Raw genomic sequence first — 26,617 nt, forward strand, 5'->3', positions numbered from 1 at the left:
TGATTTGTGGTTACGATTTCTGGATTGCATTTGGCCTTAAGATTTCGTGCCCAGAGATTGGTGAAATTAGTTGTAGTGAAACAGAGCCAGATAAAATTTCGCTAACTCTTGAACAAAATGAGAAACTTAGAAAGGTAGTGTCAATGTTTCCGGATTCGGAAGTTGAGGGTTTAGGATGTACAACTTTGTTGGAACATGTTATTGACACAGGGGACGCAAAACCAATTAAACGGCGTTACTACCCCATTTCACCGGCAGTTGAAAAGTTATTATGTCAAGAGTTAGATCGAATGATTTCTTTAGGAGTGATAGAGGAGGCACCAAACTCATCGTGGTCATCCCCAACAGTAGTCGTAGTGAAACCAGGCAAGATCAGAATGTGTGTGGACAGTCGTAAATTAACCTATACCGAACATCGACGGAATTATATCGAGACTTCCTCCAGTATACTTTATTTCAAAGATAGACTTGAAAGATGCCTTTTGGCAGATCAAGTTGGAGGAATCCTCGAGACCTAAGACAGCATTTACAGTCCCTAATCGGCCATTGTATCAATTTACAAGAATGCCGTTTGGACTATGTAACGCACCGCAAACGTTGTGCCGACTGATGGACATGGTTATTCCGTTTAACTTAAAAACTAATATTTTTGTATATTTGGACGACTTACTAATCGTATCTAAGGACTTTGATGAACATTTAAGACATCTTGCTGAGGTAGCATGTAGGTTGAGGATGGCTGGTTTAACCATTAATATTAAAAAGAGCAGTTTTGCTTTAAGCAAAGTTAAATATCTGGGATATATAGTTGGGAATGGTACACTACAAGTAGATGATGATAAGGTAAAGGCAATTAGAGATTTTCCACAACCCAAATCTATAAGACACCTAAGACGTTTCCTTGGAATGACCGGCTGGTACAGAAGATTCATTAAAGACTACTCGACGTTGACATTTCCACTTACTGAACTTTTGACCAAGAAGAAGACCTTTGTTTGGAATGACTTAGCACAAAAAGCATTTGACAACTTGAAAATTAAATTGACTACAGCACCTTTACTTATCCATCCGGATTATTCAAAAACTTTCATCCTACAATGTGACGCTAGCACTTGTGGCATAGGAGCTGTTTTGGCCCAAGAAGACGAGAATGGTGTGGAAAGGCCCATAGCGTATATGTCACACAAATTGAATAAGGCTCAACGTAACTACACCATATCCGAACTTGAGTGCTTAGCAGTTGTTATGGCCATTAAGAAATTTAGATCGTACATTGAGGGACAAGATTTTAAGGTAGTGACAGACCACGCTAGACTGGCTTATGGGCCAAAGAGACTTGAACGGAAGACTAGCAAGATGGTCTCTTGAGTTACAAGGTTTCAATTTTAAAATTGAACACCGTAAAGGAAAAGATAATGTTGTCCCGGATGTGTTATCAAGAGCACATGAGGGTGAAGTTTATGTGGATTCTGTAGAAATAGAATGTTTACCATCTATTGATTTAAATTCTAATGCGTTTAAAAGTGACGAATATTCGAAATTAAGGGATTCTATAACGGATGATGTTCCTGACTTTAAGGTCGTTGATGGCTATATTTATAAGCGGACGGAATTTTCAACTGGACAGACGGACGAATCGGACTTATGGAAATTGTTAGTACCTTCTGAACTCAGACATGACGTAATATATGCTGCTCATGACGTTCCGAACTCATCTCACGGCGGAATTGCAAAGACTTTAGAACGGATAAGACGATACTTTTATTGGCCTAGATTGGTGACAGACGTACGTGACTATATTCAAAATTGCGAGTTATGCAAAACTTCGAAGACCCCTACAACTACTTTACGACCACCTATGGGACAGATTGTGAATTCCGAAAGACCTTTCCAGCGACTTTATGTCGACCTTATTGGACCTTTTCCGAGGACAAGAGATGGAAACATTGGCATTTTGATAGTTTTGGATCATTTTTCCAAATTTACATTTTTGAAAGTTTTAAGGAAATTTACTTCTAAATTAATTATACAATATTTGGAAACGGAAATATTTAATTGCTTTGGAGTTCCCGAAATTATTGTATCGGATAATGGTACGCAGTTTAAATGCAAAGAGTTTGAGAATCTTTTGTCCAAATTTGGTATACAACATGTTTTGACTGCAGTTTACAGCCCTCAGGCAAATGCGAGCGAACGGGTTAATCGCTCAATAAACGAAGCATTACGTTCCTATATTAGAGGAGATCAAAGGGAATGGGATAAATATATTCCTAGTATTAACTGTTTCATAAGGAATAGTGTTCACCAAACGATTGGAAGAACACCGTACCAAATTGTATTCGGACAGACTATGTTGACACATGGACAAGACTATAAACTTTTGGAAAGATTAAATATTTTGGCAGATTCGGACATACATATTGAAAGACAGGACGGATTTTCGATTTTAAGAAATGATATTCGGAATTTAATGAAACAAGCTTATGAAAAGAACCAGAGAATTTATAATTTGAGATCTAGATATAAGAATTTTTATGCAGGACAGGAAGTTATTAGGCGAAACTTTACCCAGAGTTCAAAAGTTGATAACTTCAATTCAAAATTGGCACCTGTTGGAATTAAGGCAGTTGTTTTAAAAAAGATTGGTAACGTTTATTATGAATTGAAGGATTTAGTAAGTGGTAATATTGGTGTTTACCATTCGAAGGATATTTGGGTTTAGGTTCCATTTAGCAAATTTAATTTCGACCTTTTCCTGATCATGTTCATCAGCTTGAATTCAGCGAAGCAGTATCAGTTTTGTGAGGTCTGGTTTCTCTAATATTATGTAAGGAAAATGTTTATTTCATAAAATTCGAATTTTATTTGTTCTCATTATATAGTTTTGAAATTTTTGTCACTTTAAAATTAAATTGAAATTTGTGAAAATTTTCATTTTGAAATATAACGTTGAAGGCTCGAGTAGCACGGAAATTTTATTAAGATATTTTATTACTACAAGTCTCTGTTACATTTTCTTTGAGACATCTGGAAGGAAATTATTATAAGAAGAAGGATATAAGGATTAGGGTAAGATGATTTTGAATTTGGTTTCTACATTATGTGGTGAAAATTCTAAAATTTTTTTTAGACTTCATATTCTTGTATGGAATATACTAAGAGGTCAAAGGAGTAGTCTATAATTTTGAAAAGGACGATTCGCTTCCTAGTTGATGAGGTGGGGAGAGAGAACCAGAAGTCTATTGTGAACTTATACTGAGAACGCATATAATTCAGTTCTGAGAGATCCTTTAATCGACTATTTGGCCGTACAACCTAAAATTTCATAAAAGTTCAGTGTTTTATTCCGACTCACTTTTACTAGTGGCATTTATATTTCGAAATTATACATATTCTGCAATTTCTGTTTAAAATTCTCGTTCGTGATCTATAAATTTGGGACAATTTTCCCTCTTTCCACATATTGGAAGGAATATGACAACAAGATCTGTGTATTTTAATCGCAATAACTGAGAATTTGATTAATTTATGATATAACCAAAAATTGAGTGCGGGAACATTATAAGTGTTGGTTGTGTTATCCTTGTCCGACAAATCACAGTATAATTTACTAAAAGTTTTCCATAAGTATCTTTTAAAAGTCATATTAACTTGTAAATTGTTTAATTGTTATATATATTTTTTTTTTGTCATAATACTGTCTGTTATTGTTGTTTTTATAATTTGGCCGTTAAAATGTTAAAATTTTGAAATTGTCAGCATATAGTAACATTACACATTATTTTGAACATTACACATAAATTGCCATAAAATGAGAAAAGAACTTTAACATTTCATCTATTTCAATAACTCAAATCCATGGACAACAGGCCTGCTGTATCATCGGACTCAAGATTGGTGAGTGTTTTTGAATTTATTTAACTTTGTTCTTTTTCTCATTTTTTTAATACAAATGACACAATATTTTGTTTAACTAACATGTTTCATTGTTATGTTAACAACATAATAATATTCTGTAAAACTTAAATTATTATTTAACAAACCCTTTTAATGTTAATTATTAACATAACATAAGTATGTTATATTGAAACCCAATAGATTTCAATAACATATGAGGAAAACATTATTTACATTATTTTAATTTAATTTCAATTCTAACAAACTCAATGTTAATAACATTATTATTATTTGTTTTTAAGACATTTCAAATATGAATATTATTAATTTGAATATGAAATCTTGTTTAAATTTTATCAATTTTATTAAATAAATTTTGTTTACATTTATAATGTTTTAAATATATATCGTTAATTATTCCACGAAAGGTTTAGAAAACAGCTAGTTACTGAATTTGGGCTATCTTATGGGGTTAAGCAAAGATAGCAAAGGTAGGGAGGGTAAAGAACATTAAGGGGTAACATCATCTAATTCCCCTTTACAGTATGCTTCACGATATTAACATCTTTCGTTTGTATCTTCTTTATTTTTTTGTTTGGTTTGTTTTGTTTCAAGTTTTAGTTTTTTTTGTTTATGTTGGTACTAATGTTGGAAAAATTATGCAGCTACCTACATATATCTTTAATTATTTGTAACTGGGCATTCTATTTTCGGAAAACAAGTTATCCACTCCATTTTCCCTGAGCACAGCCGGAACCATAGGTAGCATATCGTTTTCTTGAAGTTAGAAGTCGTTTTCGTCCGTTACACGACACTCCAAAGGAAAAATCGGACTCTCTCAGAAGATCTGAGGCAAAGAGGATCAGGTCTCCCGAAGAGTTGACAACAGAGAATAAACCTAAGAAGAAAAAGAGCTCCCCGTCTTCTAATACACAGTCGAAGCCAAGCCATACTTCACTCAAAGGAACCTCAAGTCAGAATCCTGAGAGTAAGGGTGACAACGCCAAGATAGATATTCCGAAGACGATCACGTCGGCGAAATCAACATCGAAGGTAAGGGTATCTCAAAAGAAACCCCGAAAAGCGAGGAAAGGTAGGCTTGACAGTGGAAAAGGAAAAGAGCCGCCATCTTACGCCAAAGTTGCCAAAAGGAGACACCGGGACGATCTCTGTTATGCAGTTTACGATGCCGGTAATCCGACAGGCAAAATTCTAATAGACCAACAGAGTAAGGTAGAAGATCTCGTGAACAATAAGATAGTGGACCACGCAATCGCTTCAAAGGGCCAACAACCAATAGAGAGCGTGAGCTGCGAGTTCAGAATGGGCGTGATGTTGATGAGGTTGGCATCTCACCAATGTGTGAGCACCCTAAAGAACTTGGTAGAAAGTATCCCTCCTCCCTGGGACGGCGATAAGTTGGGACTGGCAAAGAAGAGCGAGCTTCCGGTGCTCTTATAGTCCACTATCTACATAAAAGGATGGGGCAGTAAACTGGCTAATGAACGTATACTGGAAAATCTTGGTGGTCAAAATGCTGAGCTGGCCGTGGAAAAATGGGACGTCTTTTACAGGAAAGAAGAACCTGAGGGAAATTTATTTGTAATAGGTATCGACCAGAAATCTATGGCTAGTCTTGCCAAGAATAAAGGTAGGGCTTACTTCGCCTCTAAAGCTGTCATATTCAAAATTGGGAAGGTGCCGATTGGAAGGGCTGTTACAACAAGCCTCGAAAAGGACACTAAAATACCTAAGACCACAGCATCAGTAGCAACTACTGATAACGTTAAGGTGTCAAATCCTAAAAGCGAGGAAGATACCACTAACTCGCCAAAAGAAGGTGAAGCTGCCCTTTCCAAAATTGGGGAGGTGCCGATTGAAAGGGATGTCAAAACCGGACCCGATAAGGACACCAAAACACCTAAGACGGTACCCAAAGCATCATTAGCAAGTACTGGTAATTTTGAGGAGTCAAATCCTAAAAGCGAGGAGGAAATCCCTCACTCGCCAGAAGACAGAACAGCAGTGCTGTCCAAAATTGGGAAAGTGTCGATTGAAAAGACTGCTCTTCCTATGCCTGATAAGGACACCGCAGTGCCATCAATGGTACCCACTGCATCAATAGCCACTTCAGGTTACCCGGAGGAGTCAAATCCAACGAGCGTAGATGTGATCACTAGCTCGCTGGAAGACAGTTTAAATGGATGACAATGATTGAGGTTATCCAAATAAACCTCCATCGGAGCTAGACAGCTACCAACGCTCTGATGGCTAAAATTAACACAGGTAAGATACATATAGCTTTAATCCAGGAACCTTGGACGATTCGCAACAAGGTTTCTGGATTAAATCACGTAAATTTCCAACTTTTCTACGCTGATACAGGGTCTCGACCGATAACATGTATCTTATGTCACAAGAATTTATGTTTTCTCCTCTCAACAGGATTATCCACATCGGATGCAACGGTACTGAAGCAAGGTCGTGGCAACATATACCTTGCATCTGTTTACCTGCCTTTCGATTCTCCGACACTACCACCAACGTCGGAGCTGATGAAACTGGTCGAAGAGGCACAAAAGCAAAATAAGAAAATTGTAATAGGTTGTGATGCCAACTCCCACCATGTTGCTTGGGATAGTACAAACACCAATCGCAGGGGACAAGCCCTTATGGATTTCCTTAATACTAAAGACTTGATCACATCGAACTTAGGTAATAAAGCTACCTTCGTCAATAGAATCAGAGAAGAAGTATTAGATATAACTATATGTTCAGAAGAGCTTATAAACGAAATTCAGGATTGGAGAGTTTCGGACCATCGGTACATAAGATTCAAAATACTACGGCCGCCACCAAAGCCGATAAAGTTTCGGAATAAGTCTAAAACTAATTGGACAATGTTCGGTTCCTTACTAAAGAACCGTTTATGTCAGAACACTTTTCAATGTCGAAATAAAGAGGGCATAGACGCCAAAGTAGAAATGCTCACAAGTGCCTTGGTTGAATCGTTCGAGGACAGCTGCCCTCTGCGAGAGCGGAGATCTGCCCAGGAGAAACCCTGGGTAACCGGGGAGATCCGGAACCTTGGTAAGACTCTTCGCAAACTATTTAACCGGGCACGGCGTAAAAAGACCGCAGTATACTGGGATGAGTATGGTAGTAAACTTAAAAAAAAATCCTATCCAAAACTCATGTCCAACCAGAATCTATGGTCGATGATACGGGCAGGAGGCTGGAGGATATGGAGGAGACAATGAAACTCCTAATTGACTCTCATTTTCCACCCGGTATATCGAATAAGATAGATGAACCGATATTGGAGGAAGGAGAGTCTAACACGGAAATTGTAATTACATCTGATATGGTTAAAGGGGCAATCAAGAGCTTCGCTCCCTATAAAGCTGCTGGGCCGGATGGCATTTTCCCGGCACTCTTACAGATGGAGGCAGGACTGGTTTCCGTACATCTGTCTCATATATTCACTGCATGCTTGAAATTCACATATACTCCCATAAAATGGCAGGATGAAAGGGTAATATTTACACCTAAACCAGGACACCTAAGTCTTATCGACCGATGAGTCTTACGTCATTCCTACTTAAAACCTTGGAACAGATAGTTGATAGTATGGTGAAAAGCAGTATACCCGACAAAGACCTAAAATTTAAGCAGCATGCTTATGTAAAGGGACGATCGGTGGAAACCGCTTTAATCGAAGTTGTCCACTACATAGGTGCATCCTTTGATAGCAAACTGTATACACTGGCGGTATGCATTGACATCGAAGGCGCCTTCAATAACGTGCACACTGATACCCTTATACAATCCCTAGACCAGTTTTATGTTGACCGGGTGCTCCGTAACTGGATCAACCACATGCTAAGGAACAGATGGATAAGCTGCGAGATGTACGATATAACTATCAGGAAAAAGGTATTTCGCGGTATACCACAGGGTGGCATTTTGTCACCTTTACTCTGGGTTACCATGATTAATAGCCTCCTAAGGACCCTAAATTAAATATTTATTTTCTTTATTGTCAATTATATTAAATTTTAAAATTTAAACTCAAAAACAAAGAACATTTTTATAAAAAACCATAAACCAACCTGCTAAGCCACTGCAACACCGACTCCATCCAACGAGGGAGAAGCTGTTTTCCAGCACCACCAAGCCTGGGGTGCTTTGGTTTTTTTTTTTGGTTTTCCGACCTTTTGTAAGTTTTTACCTAGACGACAAGACGGACGTACAAAATTCCTTTTCTTTATAAAAAAAATTATTAGCTAGGACAAGATAACTTTATTCTTGAGGAATCCTTACCTCGTATTGCTTGACCGCCACCATCCCGCGTCAAATTCTCATTCAAACCACGCGAACATTAAGGTAGAGCTCTGGCCTAGAATTATAGTAGTTTAAGGTGTTTGAGTCCTAGGTTTCCTGTAATATTATAAAGGTAGTTTCCCTGAAAATAAATAAAAGGAATAAGGTGAAAACAAATATATTTTGTTTACTTACCCGATTTACCCGAACGGACACTAATACGGACAGGAAAGCCTCATCCGCCTCTTCCCGCTCTATAATTGCCTTATGTAAACCAGCTAGTTGCCGCAGAAAAGCATTTGCCAAAGCGAAATTATGAACCTTTGAAACGTAAACATAAATTTGAGAGCATAAATTTAAACCTAAATTTAAACCTAAACCTAAAACTAAAGCTAAATCTAAATTTTAAATTTTTAAACCTAAACCTAAATCTAAAACTAAAGCTAAATTTAAACCTAAAGCTAAATCTAAATTTAAACCTAAAGCTAAATTGTAAAGCCTAAAGCTGAACTTAAAATTAAAACTAAACTAAATTTTTAATCTAAATCTAATATTGTTAAAGTTTACTTGGAATAATTACGATAATAAAATCTAACGTTTATAATATTTAAATGAATTCTTTAAAAGTCTTAATCAATTAAAATGATCGGCTAAATATAATATAACCGGCGGTAAGTAGGGAAAGGAAAGTTTGCAGGGTAAATTTTGGGACTTCCCTAATTGTAGCGACGTCGTCGGACGAAATAGTAAATTTAGTTTTTACTTTTCTCCATTTCAATAGATGGGAAGCTATAATTGTGCATGGTCAATATTGTGCATATCTACGTAAGTCCCGAACAGCAGGACAACCCTAGTCTAGTTCACGTTGCGACTTGTTGTATGAACAATATGGTCATGCAGAATTATAGATTCTTCAAAAAACGATCCTTTCCAAACAATTTGAGGCTCTCAGAATAGCTTTCCATAGCAAATCTGAGAAAGCTCAAGTTGTGAAGAAAGAATAGCTAAGGCCAGCACCCTCTTTAGCAATAGTCCATAGAGTATTTGTTTTAAAAACATGCGTTTTGTCCGCAGTGAAGTAGTAAGGGTAGTCCTAGAGGTTCTAGGTTATCAAACCATCTTCTAGTTGCACCTTTAAAAATTTTCTGTGGAAAAGAACTACTAAATGTTTATCCATTTTACTTTTTCCTTGTCTGCATCTCCTGAAACCAAAATAGAAAATAAACAATTAGAAACATATCTACGAACAATAATACTTTTTTACATTACCTGCAAACTTTACTTTCCTGAAATACACCGCCGATGTTAGATTTTAATTAGATTTGGTTTAGAAAGATTTCAAGATTTATCTTTGGTCCTTTTGGATTGAGATTTTAAGTTTCTTTGTAGAACGAGTTTTGAGAGTTTTTACAATGGTGTAATGAAGCTAAGAAATCAACAGCGAAATCCCTATTCTGAACGAGACCTAGTGGAGATTATGAAAAGTAATCTAAAGCCGTCATTGTCACATCTACTATTTTCCGTGACCACTTCTAGTCTCAATGAGTTCTGTTAACAGGCGAAAAGAGCCGAAAATTTAATCAACAGTCAAAGACAGACTTTCCAGTCTAGACAACCCGTTCCAGCTCGATTCCATGAACTCCAGGTTGGAGATGAAGTCCCTATACCAATCCTCGAAATCGACGCCTTAGCCACTAGTAGCCGGTATATTTGCTGGAATTGTAAGCAGCCAGGCCATAGTTTCGTGGATTGTCCTTCACCTAATAGACGTATATTTTGTTTTAGATGTGTTAGGGATGATGTAGTCACGCCTAAGTGCCCTAAATGCCAGGGAAACCTGAAGGGGAGCGAGTTCCAAACGGGGGAGACTCGTTCAAACTAAGCCTAATCCCGGATGATACACCGTTCAGACCTTCCCAAATTCTAATTAATTCAGTACGTTTGACTCCTGAAGCTGAAAAGCCACAAGTTCACGTAATTAAACCACTACATCAGAGAATACATGAATATAATGAAGCAAAGTTAAGAATTTTCGGGCAGGTCTCTAACAAGATAAAGAAAGCTAGGCAGCGGTACAAGATTAGAAAAAGTATAAAGCATGAAATAACGTCAACAAGTTTGTATGAAGGTAAAGATGCCAGAATTTATTTGAAAATTCCTATATATGGGCATGAGGTTGATGGTCTATTGGACAGTGGAGCTACCGTTTCCTGTCTGGGTAAAGGTTGTATGGTGTTAGTGGAGAGTACGGGTCTACCAGTCAAAAAGTTTCTGTCCTACGTTAAAACGGCCGATGGCAGTCCACATAAAATTGTTGGAAGGGTAAAAACGGTCATAAAATTTTATAATCATTCTAATGAAGTTACCTTATATTTGGTACCAACACTCGGAGTCTATTTTTAGGGGTAGATTTTTTTATGAAAAGTTTTGGTCTGTTTCCTAGTCTATGTAGCATTACTACTAATGGGGTTAATTTGTGTCCGGAGTCTGAGGAGACGAAGGATGTAACCAAAACCCATATTCATACTCCTGAGCAAAATGCGTCGTTAGAGGTCGTTGTAGCAAAATTTCCGTGCTTTACCAAGAGAGGTATTAGTCAGACTATCCTCTCGTGCTGAGAGGATCACTTTGTCTGGAGATCGTATCTCCAGACTTTGAAACTCACCTGGAGTTGCTGGATCGGGTAGCGCTTTGTCTGGATTCGACGGGTCTGACCATCAACGTAGGGAAGTCAAAATTTTGCTTCAAAGAGTTGAAGTACATAGGGTATATAGTAGGAGGAGGGAAGTTAAAGCCTCACCCAGATAAGATAGATACGATTTTAAAATATACCTACCCAAAAACCGCCAAACAGGTCCGAAGCTTCATGGGAGCTACGGGTTGGTATAGGCGCTTCATCCCCGACTACGCTTTCATATCAACAACTATTTCTAACACACTTAAGAAAGGAAAAGGTTTCAACTTTCCGGACGAAGCTAAGGAAGCCTTCGACAAGCTAAAATCCGCCCTCACAACAGCACCAGTGCTTATGCATCCCGATTTCAACAGGCACTTTTATGTCCAATGCGATGCATGAGACATAGGTTTGGGAGCAGTTCTGTTCCAGAAGGATGAAAACGACGGCGAACATCCAGTAGCTTTCTTCTCTCATAAATTGACCAGCGCACAGAAGAACTATTCGGTTACCGGTTAAGGGAATTTTTCTACTGACCCAACCAGAATGTTCAGGTCCGATCATTTGTGGCCAATTGCCAAACCTGTCGCGAGATACCACCCGCGAATTCGATCCTAAGACCACAAATGGGAACGACCGTTCCGTTGTAGATTCCGTTTTTGCTATGCCGAAAGCTAACACGAAAAACGTCATCAAGTTTCTAATATCCGAAGTGTTCCACAAATTTCGTACACCTGAGACGATTTTGTCCGATAAATTAGTAAAGAGTTTCAGGATATAGTAACGAATTTTGGCGTAAAGCATGTAAAAACTGCCACACACTGGTCACAAGCCGACGCTTCGGAACGGGTTAACCAGTCCATCCTGTCCGCAATTCGTTCCTACCTGCAGGAGGACCACACTGAGTGGGATAAGTACCTGTCCGAAATTGAGTTTTCGCTGCGGTCGTCAGTCCAAACGTCTATTGGAGTTACGCCGTACTTCGCACTGTTCGGTATGAATATGATTTCGCACGGAAGTGTATATAAGCTTGCTAAGAAACTACAATGTCTTCATGATCCGGAAATCGATATAGTACCAAAACCCATAAAAATGAACTTAGTACGGCACAAAATTCGTGAGAATCTGCACAAAACTTATTTGAAAAACGAGAAGACATACAATACCCGTTGCCGTCAAGTCAAGTTTGCACCAGGTCAAGAGGTTTATCGCCGCAACTTTCAGCAAAGCGATTTCAAAAATAATTTTAATGCTAAACTAGCCAAGAAATATTTAAAATGCCGAATTGTCAGACCTATTGGTAATAGCTAACGTGACCAGACATCCCGCCAAAAGCGGGATTATCCCGCTTTTTAAAGGTTGATCCCGACTTAGATTTCAATCCCGCCTTTTTAATAACAAATCCCGCTTTTTGCTACAAATCCCGCTTTTAACAGGTCTATTGTCCTTAATTTTATTGTAATCAAAAAAGTTTAAAAGTTAAAAATAAAAAAAGTTGATTTTTAAAGTTAATGGTCTAAAAAAATTATTATTTTAAGTGACAAATGAAGATTGACTTTTTGGACCCATGACTTTTAACTTATAAAGCTGGAAAATTGAATTTATTCTCACATAAAGTGATTGTGTATCTGTTCTATCAGAACACACTAATATTTAACAATCAGGAGAAAAATCAAGTAAGAAATCATAGTCGGGCGTGACCGACCATATTATACCCTACACCAGTTATAAATATTAAATGTGATTTATTTTTCATAATAAAGCATATATCTTCAATATTACCTTGTTCCGATACATTTAAACAATTTATGGATGAAAAACTAATTTTCTGAAAGAGGCTTTATATGGGGGCTAGAGGCAAATGTGGACCAAGTCCGATAAAATTTTGTGAATATTTTTATATTTATATAACATTTATTTATGCTGAATTTCATCGTGATATTTTTGTTTATAAGTTAATTTTGGACATTTAAGTAATTTTCTGAAGGGGACTGTGTATGGGGGCTAGGGTCAAATAAAGTCCGATAATTACGGAAATCGGTAGTATTATTAAGACGTATATAGAACTAAGTTTTGCCGATTTTTGTAGAGATACTACAATATTTAACATAATTATGAACTTAAAAGCCCAAATCGGGAGGTACGGTTGTATGGGGGCTAGGTGAAATAATGGACCGACTTCAACCATTTTCAATAGGCTTCGTCCCAGTGCTAAAGACCATGCTTGGTGCAAATTTCATCAAATTATCTTGAAAATTGCGGCCTGTACCTTGCGTACAAGGTTTACATGGACAGCCAGCCGGACAGACGGACGAAGATGGCTTAATCGAATCAGAAAGTGATACTGAGTCGATCGGTATACTTTAAGGTGTAGGACTAATATTTTGTGCGTTACAAACATCAGCACAAACGTATAATACCCTCCCCACTTTGATGGTGTAGGGTATAATTAGTTCTATTTGTGGTCTCATTCTGATTTGTTTTATTTTTTTAACAAATATTTCAGAGTGATTTTATCGAATTTTTCTTATACACTATGATTCCTAGATTTTAGGCAGAATATTCGAGGAACATATGAAAACTGCTGTATAAAAAGTTTAATTTATACTGATTTTTTAATAACACAGGCCAACAAAAAATTTTATAAATCGAAATGAAGGATTGCTACTTAAAATATGAATCTGGCATTAAAACGATTTAGCCATGTCTGTCTGTCTGTTGAAAGCACGGACGCACAGTGGGGCAGAATCGAAATTTTTTGGAAATAAATCTGGCATTTCTAAACGGCTGATCCGATCGGGATAAAATTGGCGTGAGCGTAGCCAAGGAGTATTCGAGTTTAAGTTTTGAAGATGAACCCTGCAGATGCCCCAGGAACGGCGCTGTGGCGGCTCAAAGTAGGGTACCTACGACATGTAAAATTTTTAAACTCGTGCAATTTTTTTGTTTTTCACCCAAAACAAATACAATTTTAATATTTTCTGAAAGCGCTCGACGAGATCTTGAAAAAACATGCTTGGACATACTACTTATCTCTTATAATATCCGAGTTATAGGCATTTAAAAATTTAGTGATACAAAATTTACCATACCTTGGTCCGCCTTTTTTGAATACCGGGCGTAATTTTGTTAATTAGACAACAAAATTTCCAATAATATACAAAAAATTTCAGATCAATATCATTTACAGATCCAAAAATATACGTTTTTTAATTTAAAAATTCAAAAATTTAATAAATGTGGTACTTAAAATCTGAGAAGTTTACTTATTTAGTTATTATTTTTATTTTTATATTTATTTATTTTATTTTGTATAGCAAAATGCTTCTTTATTTTATAAAATTTTTAATCCAATTACAACTAAAAAATGAATCTTTTTTTAAATTGAATTTCCAAACATTACTAGATCAAACAAAATTAACAAATAATAAAGTATTATAAATATCAGTTTAAAAAATAATAATCCATGACCATCACTACATTACCCCCCCCCCCTTTCGAAAAAGTAATATTATTTAAATTAAAGGTAACCGTTTTCTTATTTCCAGTTGTAGTATTTAATGATTCATCTTCTAAAAATGCGGGTTTTATTCTATCAATTGAAACACTCTTCGTTTTATTGTTCATTTGAAGTTTAAAATATTTCGGATTTTTTTTTACCACTTCAAATGGTCCTACATATGGGCAACATAAACCTGGTTTTCCTACATTTTCGCGAACAAATACATATTGGCAATTTTCAAGATGTTTTGGTATAAAAACTTTAAATGAATTTTTATGATGTAAAATATTGGAACGAAAATTATTAAAATGATTCCTGATTTTTCTTAAAAATTCAGAATTATCAAATTCTTTCGTGGAATTCACAACCATCTCGCCAGGTAATCGTAAACATTGTCCGTAAACCATTTCCGCCGGTGACGCTTTTAAATCTTCTTTAACTACTGAACGTAACCCTAATAAAACCAAAGGAAGTTCCTCAGACCAATTAATCACATTTCCGCGTGCTAAAATTGACGCTTTTAATTGACGATGAAATCGTTCAACTAGCCCATTGGCCTGAGGATGATATGCAGTAGTCACAATATTGTCAATGCCTAACAGTTTTGAAAGTTCCTTAAATATAAAGGAAGTGAATCGTGTGCCCTGATCACTTGTAATACGCAAGGGAACTCCAAATCTAGAAATGTATTCATTTAAAAAAATTTTGCATATAGATTTAGCAGTTATATTCCTAAGTGGATAAGCCTCTGCCCATCGCGTAGTTCTATCTACTATTGTAAGAATATAACGGTATCCATTTGATACTGGTAACGGACCTACAATATCGATATGAATATGTTCAAATCGTCCTTTAGGGATATCAATCTTTTTAACTTCCGATTTTGTATGTTTAAAAATTTTAGCTTTTTGACAATGCAAGCAATTAGTGACCCATTCATTTATATTCTTATTCATTGATGGCCAAAAATATCACGAAACAATTAATCGCCTTGAAGCTCTAGTTCCTGGATGTGAAATATTGTGCAGTTTATTGAAAATACGTTTTCTCATTTCCAAAGGTATATATGGTCTAATTTTCCCATTAGACTCCTCGCACCATATAGAAACTTTATGTGTATGTATATAAACATTCCTTAAGTTATATGGACTGTTTTCGATAAGTTTTTTTAAACCTACGTCTTTAGTTTGTTCATTATATAGTTCGGTTATGTTTAATATGTCACTATCAAAAGAATCTATCTCTGGAGTTCTTGATAAGGTGTCCGCAATAATATTTGAAGCTCCTTTAATGTACCTAATGTCATCTGTAAATTGTGCAATAAATTCAAGATGACGTGTCTGTCGTGGACTACGTTCAACACGTGAGTTTAAAACTTGAGTAAGCGGTTTGTGGTCTGTATAAACAACAAAAGGTCTCCCTTCCAAAAAATGTCTAAAATGCTTTATGTTCAAAAATATTGCTAATAACTCCTTATCAAATGAACTATATTTCACTTCGGAAGGCGTGAGTTTCCTCGAATAAAATGCTATAGGTTAAATTTTATTGCCTATTTGTTGTTGTAAGACTCCCCCGATAGCTATGTTTGAAGCATCTACAGTCAAAGATAAATTAGCATCGGGATTAAAAAAATTCAACATTACATTTTTAGCAAAACTATCCTTAACCTTTGTGAATGAACCGTTTGCCTCTTCTGACCATGTCAATAGTTTAGCTTTTTCCTTAATTGCATCATTCAACATTTTATGTATAGGACTTAGTAATTCTGCTATTTTCGGTATATACCTGTGATAGTAATTGACCATTCCCACGAACTTTTGTAATTGTTTTACTGATTTTGGTCTATCATATTCACGAATTGCCTTCACTTTTTCGTCTGATGGTCTTATCCCATCGTGTGAAATATTGTAACCCAAAAAGTCAATATTTGGCACTCCAAAAACACATTTTGATATTTTAATGTTTAATCCGTATTTACTTAGTCTTTCAAAAACAACACGAAGGTGGTCAACATGTTCTTCCTCATCTTTACTAGCAACTAAAACATCATCCAAATATACAAAAACGAAGTCTAGACCTTGAAAAACTTCATTAATAAATCTTTGGAATGTTTGTGCGGCATTCCTTAATCCAAAAGGCATTCTAACAAATTCAAATAAGCCAAAAGGAGTTGTAATAGCCGTTTTATGAATATCACATTCTGCTACTGGAATTTGGTGGTAGGCACGGACCAAATCTAATTTAGAAAATATATATTTATCCCTTAAATCTATACCAAGGTCGTGTATATGTGGAATTGGATACCTGTCAGGCACAGTGACACAATTTAACCTGCGGTAATCGCCACAAGGACGCCAATCATTTGGTTCCTTTTTTGGAACTAGATGTAATGGAGATGATGCATGTGATTTTGATGGGCGGCATATACCCGAAGACACTAAAAAATCAAATTCATTTTTCGCAATTTTATACTTAATTGCATCTAATCGTCGTGGTTTCGAAAATGGAAGTGTACTGTTAGTTTCAATTCTATGAACTGTGTTATGTTTAACCTCTTTGTTATAGTCTGGGGATCCTGTAATCGAACTAAACTCCTTTAATAGATCTGTATATTTATTGTCAACTGTAAAAATTTTTGGAAGAGAAATATTACTAAATGATTCTATTGCGTTAATGGATATTTTTGTTAAAGGGTCGATTAATGTTTTCCTTTTAAGATCAATTAGTAGACCAAATTTCGAAAGAAAATCAGCTCCTATTATCGGTTTGGAAATATTTGCTATCGTGAAAATAAAAGGAAACTCTCTTCTCAAACCTAAATTCACCTTTAGTAATTTCTTACCGTATGTTTTAATGCTACTGCCATTTGCAGCCGTTAAAATTACATCTGATGACCGTTTAAACATCCTAAACTTAGACAATGGAAGTACTGACACTTCAGCGCCGCTATCTATTAAATAATTTAATTTATTTTCCGAATCATATACAAAAAGACGGCGTGTAGAATTATTGTGTCTATTATCAGCCGTCAGGATAATAGGACAATTTAGTTTTCCTGTTGTGATGTTTCATATGAACATGGTTGTTCACATCTTCTAGCTTTGCTACCGAACCGATAATGATAACGACAAAGCCATTTACGATTCAATGAACGTCCCCTAGAACGACTCCTATTTCTAAATGGTGTCCTTGAACGACTATTTTGAAAAGATTGTTTAACGTCGGCTATTTCCATAGATAGTTGGGTAAATTTATCTAGCATCGCTGATGTAATTTTAACCAAATTATCTACTGTTTTATCTAACCTGCAATTACTTTGTACCGAATCTTTGGGTTCCAGGGTACACAATTCTACCTTATTTGTAACTTCCCAAATATTATCAGCTAATTTAAGCAAATCCTCAATATTGACAACATTAGACCCTACCAACGCAATATTAAGATTTCTTGGTAATTTTCGCAACCATAAACTTTTAACAAAATCAGAATTTATATTATTCCCGGCTAATTGAATCAAAGATCTGTAAAATTCCGAAGGTTTACGATCACCTATTTCGGAATCTGATAATAACTTATCGAGCTTCCTTTGTTCACTAAGAGAGTGACGTTCAAGAAGTTTTGTTTTAAGGTTTAAATAACGATTTTCATCCGGTGGATTCTGAATAACATCAATAACTGATACTATTACATCTTGAGGAAGCGATACAATAAGGTGTTCATATTTTGTATTATCCCTAGTTATACCCTTAGTATTAAATTGAGTTTCAACATGAATGAACCACGCTTCTGGGTGATCGACCCAAAAGGGAGGTAATTTCAATGAAGTAGCGCAAATTTCTAATTGTGCATTGCTATTTAAATTATTAGATGTAACATTTAAAGATGAACTATTAGTACTATTACCGGAAACTTGCGGATTTATATTATTAGAACGAGTTGGAGAAATAACCGGGGACCGAATCATATTGGTAATCGTAATGAGGTTTACAATAATAATTTAAAAAAAATTGTGTAGATAATCACAAAAAAAAATCTTGTAACTAAATTGTTATGATGTTAAAGTTCCAAAAAGTGTGAAAATAAGAGTAAGAACTTATATCTATATGTATGTTTTATATTGAAATTAATAATTATATATAAATTGGAAAGACTTATCGTAATTTGTGGAGATTCTCGATCGTGTAATTAGTATCTTGAAATTTCAATACAATCTTGAATCTTGACTTCTATTTGTTTCCATTTGTTGTTTTCCTTTAGATTCTCACAATCTGTGATAATTCTAAATATGTAATAATGATTATTGTTTGCGCCAAATTAAGTTTAAGAAGTTTTGCAGTTTTTCTCGTTTGTTTCAATTTTCTCAGAGGCCACTGGTATTTTAATTAAGTAAAATAGTTGTAAATTCTTATTTTTATAATTATAATCATCATCGAGGCAATTTTAATTTAGTGTAATCGAAGATTACAGATTTATAACATAAATATGTTGTTTTACAAATCTCCTGGCAGGATCGCCAATTTTAGTTATTATTTTTATATTTATTTATTTTATTTTGTATAGCAAAATGCTTCTTTATTTTATAAAATTTTTAATCCAATTACAATTAAAAAATGAATCTTTTTTTAAATTGAATTTCCAAACATTACTAGATCAAACAAAATTAACAAATAATAAAGTATTATAAATATCAGTTTAAAAAATAATAATCCATGACCATCACTACACTTATATACCAATTCTTGTCATTTCCGATACAGGTATTCCAAAGTAAAAATTACGAATTGTCTACCTATAACATTTAGGACTATATTACTATAACCTGTAATTCAGTCATTGATATTTCTTATTAGTGTATGAATCGAAATTATCATTACCTGTATATTTTTACCTACATGATCATAAACGAAACAGAACGAAAAAATGTAGGTAAAAAATTGTTATAAATTTCTGAAAATTTAAGCATAATAGGACCTTTCAATTATAAGGATAAGCAAACAAATAGAAAATAGGTAAATATAAGATTTAAATATGTTCTGTCATATTTAATACTAAAATATGAAAAATATGAAATTAAAGGATACAGGTTTAAATGAACATATTTTTGAATGTAATTGAGATATTGGCTTGAAAATTTTTGTAAAGAATCGAGAATTTCCATATCTAACTAAAAAAAGATATTAAGGGATAAATATGGACTAAATTGCTGTAGCTATCTGCGACCCTATTAAAAATTTTGATATACATCATAGTTTTAGAAATTAAACAAATATGTAATATATGACAAATCATTATTTATGAACAAAACTCAATGAAATTTTCAACGCTTGTTAAATTTGTCATTTCAAATAAGAAAATGCAAAAAAAAATTGAAAAGGTCAAAGGGCATCCCGCAATTCCCGAAAATGGGAATGAAAATCCCAAAAATGGGATTTTTTACATTTTTGCCCATAGGGTCCACATTTCTTTCAGGGCTGGGAAAATACTTTTGGAGTAAATAGAAAACATATTGAGGTTTCCAAAACTGCTTTCAGTTTTCTGATCCAAGCTTTGGGATTTTAGAACATGTCGCCAAAGTTGAAGTTTTGATAAAAAATAGGTCATATTCGGAAGGACGCAGTGGCAACATTTTCAAAAAATAGGACAAGTTTTTTACGCCAAAGCGTTCTGCGTAAAGATACCTTTTAGAAAACTATAAAATTGTTATATATTCTTAAAGAAAATTTTATTTTATTAATAAAAGAGTTAAGACACATTTTTGGCAAAAAAACGGCAAAAATCTAAAATTTTTTGAATTTTTAAATTAAAAAACGTATATTTTTGGATCTGTAAATGATATTGATCTGAAATTTTTTGTATATTATTGGAAAGAAAAAAATTGAGTCCATTTGGTCCAAAATTACGCCCGGTATTCAAAAAAAGGCGGACCAAGGTATGGTAAATTTTGTATCACTAAATTTTTAAATGCCTATAACTCGGATATTATAAGAGATTAGTAGTATGTCCAAGCATGTTGGCACGAGTTTAAAAATTTTACATGTCGTAGGTACCCTACTTTGAGCCGCCACAGCGCCGTCCATGGGGCATTTGCAGGTTTCATCTTCAAAACTTAAACTCGAATACTCCTTGGCTATGCTCACGCCAAATTTTATCCCGATCGGATCAGCCGTTTAGAAATACCAGATTTATTTCCAAAAAATTTCGATTCTGCCCCACTGTGGGACGGAGAGAGCTAGAGAGTTGAAATTTCCCACAAATATTTCTCATAGGTAAGGTTTGTTGGTATTGAAAATGGGGAATATCGGTCAACGTTTTCGCATAGCCCCCATACAAGTGGAAAATAAATAACATTTTATGAGGATCGGCCCCTAAATGACCCTACCCCTCATATATTGTCCCCACACTTTAACGCTCACTACTGGCTTAAAATTAAGAGTACAGCGCTGAAATTAGACATTCGTAAGTTTCTTACGCTCGGGGGAGTTTTCCCGTTTTTCCTACCGAGCGCGTCCCCGGGTGGCGGATAGGGGGTGGTGATGGACCATCTGTCCTCCCCCAGTATTAGTTTGAATCAAGCTGAGGGAGGGCAGATTGTCCACCACCTGGGAATATTAAATTCCCCGCGGACCAAAAACTGGAAAAAAACAACATGGAAAATAAAATAAAAAGATGAAAGTTACGGTGCAGGGTCTAAATAACCCAGTACCGGCGGCAAGTGTTGATCCACTCGCGAGTCACGTGTCGTCGTCATCCTGCAATCGTCAGCAAAATAATACTACGGAGGTGGGTACCTTGGCCTCCGTGGCGGACAATGCGTCAAGTGCACAGCATACCATTAGCAAAAACATCGGGGTGAAAGAGAAGGATGTACTCGGAGAGAGCTCTAAGCTACCTCAGCCTTTAAATATAGGTGAGGGTTCCGACTCTGAATCATCAGAAGATAATAACAACACCATTTTAGCAAATCCCAAAAAGGATAAAGTAAGGCAAATGGTGAAACAGGTGAGTGATAGCATAGCTAAACTACCTATTACTAAGAAAAGACTATCTGGAGCACAGAGGAGGAAGCTGAAAAAGATGCTTCAGGAAATCATAGATAGTCAATCCAACGACACTCCAAAGGAAAAATCGGACTCTCTCAGAAGATCTGAGGCAAAGAGGATCAGGTCTCCCGAAGAGTTGACAACTGAGAATAAACCTAAGAAGAAAAAGAGCTCCCCGTCTTCTAATACACAGTCGAAGCCAAGCCATACTTCACTCAAAGGAACCTCAAGTCAGAATCCTGAGAGTAAGGATGACAACGCCAAGATAGATATTCCGAAGACGATCACGTCGGCGAAATCAACATCGAAGGTAAGGGTATCTCAAAAGAAACCCCGAAAAGCGAGGAAAGGTAGGCTTGACAGTGGAAAAGGAAAAGAGCCGCCATCTTACGCCAAAGTTGCCAAAAGGAGACACCGGGACGATCTCTGTTATGCAGTTTACGATGCCGGTAATCCGACAGGCAAAATTCTAATAGACCAACAGAGTAAGGTAGAAGATCTGGTGAACAATAAGATAGTGGACCACGCAATCGCTTCAAAGGGCCAACAACCAATAGAGAGCGTGAGCTGCGAGTTCAGAATGGGCGTGATGTTGATGAGGTTGGCATCTCACCAATGTGTGAGCACCCTAAAGAACTTGGTAGAAAGTATCCCTCCTCCCTGGGACGGCGCTAAGTTGGGACTGGCAAAGAAGAGCGAGCTTCCGGTGCTCTTATAGTCCACTATCTACATAAAAGGATGGGGCAGTAAACTGGCTAATGAACGTATACTGGAAAATCTTGGTGGTCAAAATGCTGAGCTGGCCGTGGAAAAATGGGACGTCTTTTACAGGAAAGAAGAACCTGAGGGAAATTTATTTGTAATAGGTATCGACCAGAAATCTATGGCTAGTCTTGCCAAGAATAAAGGTAGGGCTTACTTCGCCTCTAAAGCTGTCATATTCAAAATTGGGAAGGTGCCGATTGGAAGGGCTGTTACAACAAGCCTCGAAAAGGACACTAAAATACCTAAGACCACAGCATCAGTAGCAACTACTGATAACGTTAAGGTGTCAAATCCTAAAAGCGAGGAAGATACCACTAACTCGCCAAAAGAAGGTGCAGCCGCCCTTTTCAAAATTGGGGAGGTGCCGATTGAAAGGGATGTCAAAACCGGCCCCGATAAGGACACCAAAACACCTAAGACGGTACCCAAAGCATCATTAGCAAGTACTGGTAATTTTGAGGAGTCAAATCCTAAAAGCGAGGAGGAAATCCCTCACTCGCCAGAAGACAGAACAGCAGTGCTGTCCAAAATTGGGAAAGTGTCGATTGAAAAGACTGCTCTTCCTATGCCTGATAAGGACACCGCAGTGCCATCAATGGTACCCACTGCATCAATAGCCACTTCAGGTTACCCGGAGGAGTCAAATCCAACGAGCGTAGATGTGATCACTAACTCGCTGGAAGACAGTTTAAATGGATGACAATGATTGAGGTTATCCAAATAAACATCCATCGGAGCTAGACAGCTACCAACGCTCTGATGGCTAAAATTAACACAGGTAAGATACATATAGCTTTAATCCAGGAACCTTGGACGATTCGCAACAAGGTTTCTGGATTAAATCACGTAAATTTCCAACTTTTCTACGCTGATACAGGGTCTCGACCGATAACATGTATCTTATGTCACAAGAATTTATATTTTCTCCTCTCAACCGGATTATCCACATCGGATGCAACGGTACTGAAGCAAGGTCGTGGCAACATATACCTTGCATCTGTTTACCTGCCTTTCGATTCTCCGACACTACCACCAACGTCGGAGCTGATGAAACTGGTCGAAGAGGCACAAAGGCAAAATAAGAAAATTGTAATAGGTTGTGATGCCAACTCCCACCATGTAGCTTGGGATAGTACAAACACCAATCGCAGGGGACAAGCCCTTATGGATTTCCTTAATACTAAAGACTTGATCACATCGAACTTAGGTAATAAAGCTACCTTCGTCAATAGAATCAGAGAAGAAGTATTAGATATAACTATATGTTCAGAAGAGCTTATAAACGAAATTCAGGATTGGAGAGTTTCGGACCATCGGTACATAAGATTCAAAATACTACGGCCGCCACCAAAGCCGATAAAGTTTCGGAATAAGTCTATAACTAATTGGACAATGTTCGGTTCGTTTATGTCAGAACACTTTTCAATGTCGAAATAAAGAGGACATAGACGCCAAAGTAGAAATGCTCACAAGTGCCTTGGTTGAATCGTTCGAGGACAGCTGCCCTCTGCGAGAGCGGAGATCTGCCCAGGAGAAACCCTGGGTAACCGGGGAGATCCGGAACCTTGGTAAGACTCTTCGCAAACTATTTAACCGAGCACGGCGTAAAAAGACCGCAGTATACTGGGATGAGTTTGGTAGTAAACTTGGTGAATATAAGAAAATTATTCGTAAAGCCAAACGAGACTCCTGGAAACTTTTCTGTGAACAGGTAGACAGCGTAAATGACGTATCGAAGATAAAAAAAAATCCTATCCAAAACTCATGTCCAACCAGAATCTATGGTCGATGATACGGGCAGGAGGCTGGAGGATATGGAGGAGACAATGAAACTCCTAATTGACTCTCATTTTCCACCCGGTATATCGAATAACATAGATGAACCGATATTGGGGGAAGGAGAGTCTAACACGGAAATTGTAATTACATCTGATATGGTTAAAGGGGCAATCAAGAACTTCGCTCCCTATAAAGCTGCAGGGCCGGATGGCATTTTCCCGGCACTCTTACAGATGGAGGCGGGACTGGTTTCCGTACATCTGTCTCAGATATTCACTGCATGCTTGAAATTCACATATACTCCTATAAAATGGCAGGATGAAAGGGTAATATTTATACCTAAACCAGGACACCTAAGTCTTATCGACCGATGAGTCTTACGTCATTCCTACTTAAAACCTTGGAACAGATAGTTGATAGTATGGTGAAAAGCAGTATACCCGACAAAGACCTAAAATTTAAGCAGCATGCTTATGTAAAGGGACGATCGGTGGAAACCGCTTTAATCGAAGTTGTCCACTACATAGGTGCATCCTTTGATAGCAAACTGTATACACTGGCGGTATGCATTGACGCGTTAATTGACGATGAAATCGTTCAACTAGCCCATTGGCCTGAGGATGATATGCAGTAGTCACAATATTGTCAATACCTAACAGTTTTGAAAGTTCCTTAAATATAAAGGAAGTGAATTGTGTGCCCTGATCACTTGTAATACGCAAGGGAACTCCAAATCTAGAAATGTATTCATTTAAAAAAATTTTGCATATAGATTTAGCAGTTATATTCCTAAGTGGATAAGCCTCTGCCCATCGCGTAGTTCTATCTACTATTGTAAGAATATAACGGTATCCATTTGATACTGGTAACGGACCTACAATATCGATATGAATATGTTCAAATCGTCCTATAGGGATATCAATCTTTTTAACTTCCGATTTTGTATGTTTAAAAATTTTAGCTTTTTGACAATGCAAGCAATTAGTGACCCATTCATTTATATTCTTATTCATTGATGGCCAAAAATATCGCGAAACAATTAATCGCCTTGAAGCTCTAGTTCCTGGATGTGAAATATTGTGCAGTTTATTGAAAATACGTTTTCTCATTTCCAAAGGTATATATGGTCTAATTTTCCCATTAGACTCCTCGCACCATATAGAAACTTTATGTGTATGTATATAAACATTCCTTAAGTTATATGGACTGTTTTCGATAAGTTTTTTTAAACCTACGTCTTTAGTTTGTTCATTATATAGTTCGGTTATGTTTAATATGTCACTATCAAAAGAATCTATCTCTGGAGTTCTTGATAAGGTGTCCGCAATAATATTTGAAGCTCCTTTAATGTACCTAATGTCATCTGTAAATTGTGCAATAAATTCAAGATGACGTGTCTGTCGTGGACTACGTTCAACACGTGAGTTTAAAACTTGAGTAAGCGGTTTGTGGTCTGTATAAACAACAAAAGGTCTCCCTTCCAAAAAATGTCTAAAATGCTTTATGTTCAAAAATATTGCTAATAACTCCTTATCAAATGAACTATATTTCACTTCGGAAGGCGTGAGTTTCCTCGAATAAAATGCTATAGGTTCAATTTTATTGCCTATTTGTTGTTGTAAGACTCCCCCGATAGCTATGTTTGAAGCATCTACAGTCAAAGATAAATTAGCATCGGGATTAAAAAAATTCAACATTACATTTTTAGCAAAACTATCCTTAACCTTTGTGAATGAACCGTTTGCCTCTTCTGACCATGTCAATAGTTTAGCTTTTTCCTTAATTGCATCATTCAACATTTTATGTATAGGACTTAGTAATTCTGCTATTTTCGGTATATACCTGTGATAGTAATTGACCATTCCCACGAACTTTTGTAATTGTTTTACTGATTTTGGTCTATCATATTCACGAATTGCCTTCACTTTTTCGTCTGATGGTCTTATCCCATCGTGTGAAATATTGTAACCCAAAAAGTCAATATTTGGCACTCCAAAAACACATTTTGATATTTTAATGTTTAATCCGTATTTACTTAGTCTTTCAAAAACAACACGAAGGTGGTCAACATGTTCTTCCTCATCTTTACTAGCAACTAAAACATCATCCAAATATACAAAAACGAAGTCTAGACCTTGAAAAACTTCATTAATAAATCTTTGGAATGTTTGTGCGGCATTCCTTAATCCAAAAGGCATTCTAACAAATTCAAATAAGCCAAAAGGAGTTGTAATAGCCGTTTTATGAATATCACATTCTGCTACTGGAATTTGGTGGTAGGCACGGACCAAATCTAATTTAGAAAATATATATTTATCCCTTAAATCTATACCAAGGTCGTGTATATGTGGAATTGGATACCTGTCAGGCACAGTGACACAATTTAACCTGCGGTAATCGCCACAAGGACGCCAATCATTTGGTTCCTTTTTTGGAACTAGATGTAATGGAGATGATGCATGTGATTTTGATGGGCGGCATATACCCGAAGACACTAAAAAATCAAATGCATTTTTCGCAATTTTATACTTAATTGCATCTAATCGTCGTGGTTTCGAAAATGGAAGTGTACTGTTAGTTTCAATTCTATGAACTGTGTTATGTTTAACCTCTTTGTTATAGTCTGGGGATCCTGTA

At 36.3% G+C, this 26,617-nt stretch overlaps 1 long non-coding RNA gene across 3 annotated transcripts in view; it reads right to left on the minus strand.

Annotated features, from left to right (window-relative positions):
* Nucleotides 1–8,286: 8,286 nt before the first annotated feature.
* The window catches only part of LOC119601382, a 40,473-nt gene continuing 22,142 nt past the window's right edge, over nt 8,287–26,617 (minus strand). For all 3 annotated transcript variants that reach the window (XR_005231223.1, XR_005231222.1, XR_005231221.1), the window contains 2 exons: nt 8,416–8,541; nt 8,287–8,362 (listed from right to left, as the gene is read on the minus strand). This is a non-coding gene — a long non-coding RNA (uncharacterized LOC119601382). The remainder of the gene's footprint in view (nt 8,363–8,415; nt 8,542–26,617) is intronic.

The sequence above is a fragment of the Lucilia sericata genome, unplaced genomic scaffold, assembly GCF_015586225.1.
Source record: "Lucilia sericata isolate MDLA Ls3-8-SP2 unplaced genomic scaffold, ASM1558622v1 Contig000160F_arrow, whole genome shotgun sequence".
NCBI classification, from domain to species: Eukaryota; Metazoa; Arthropoda; class Insecta; order Diptera; family Calliphoridae; genus Lucilia; species Lucilia sericata.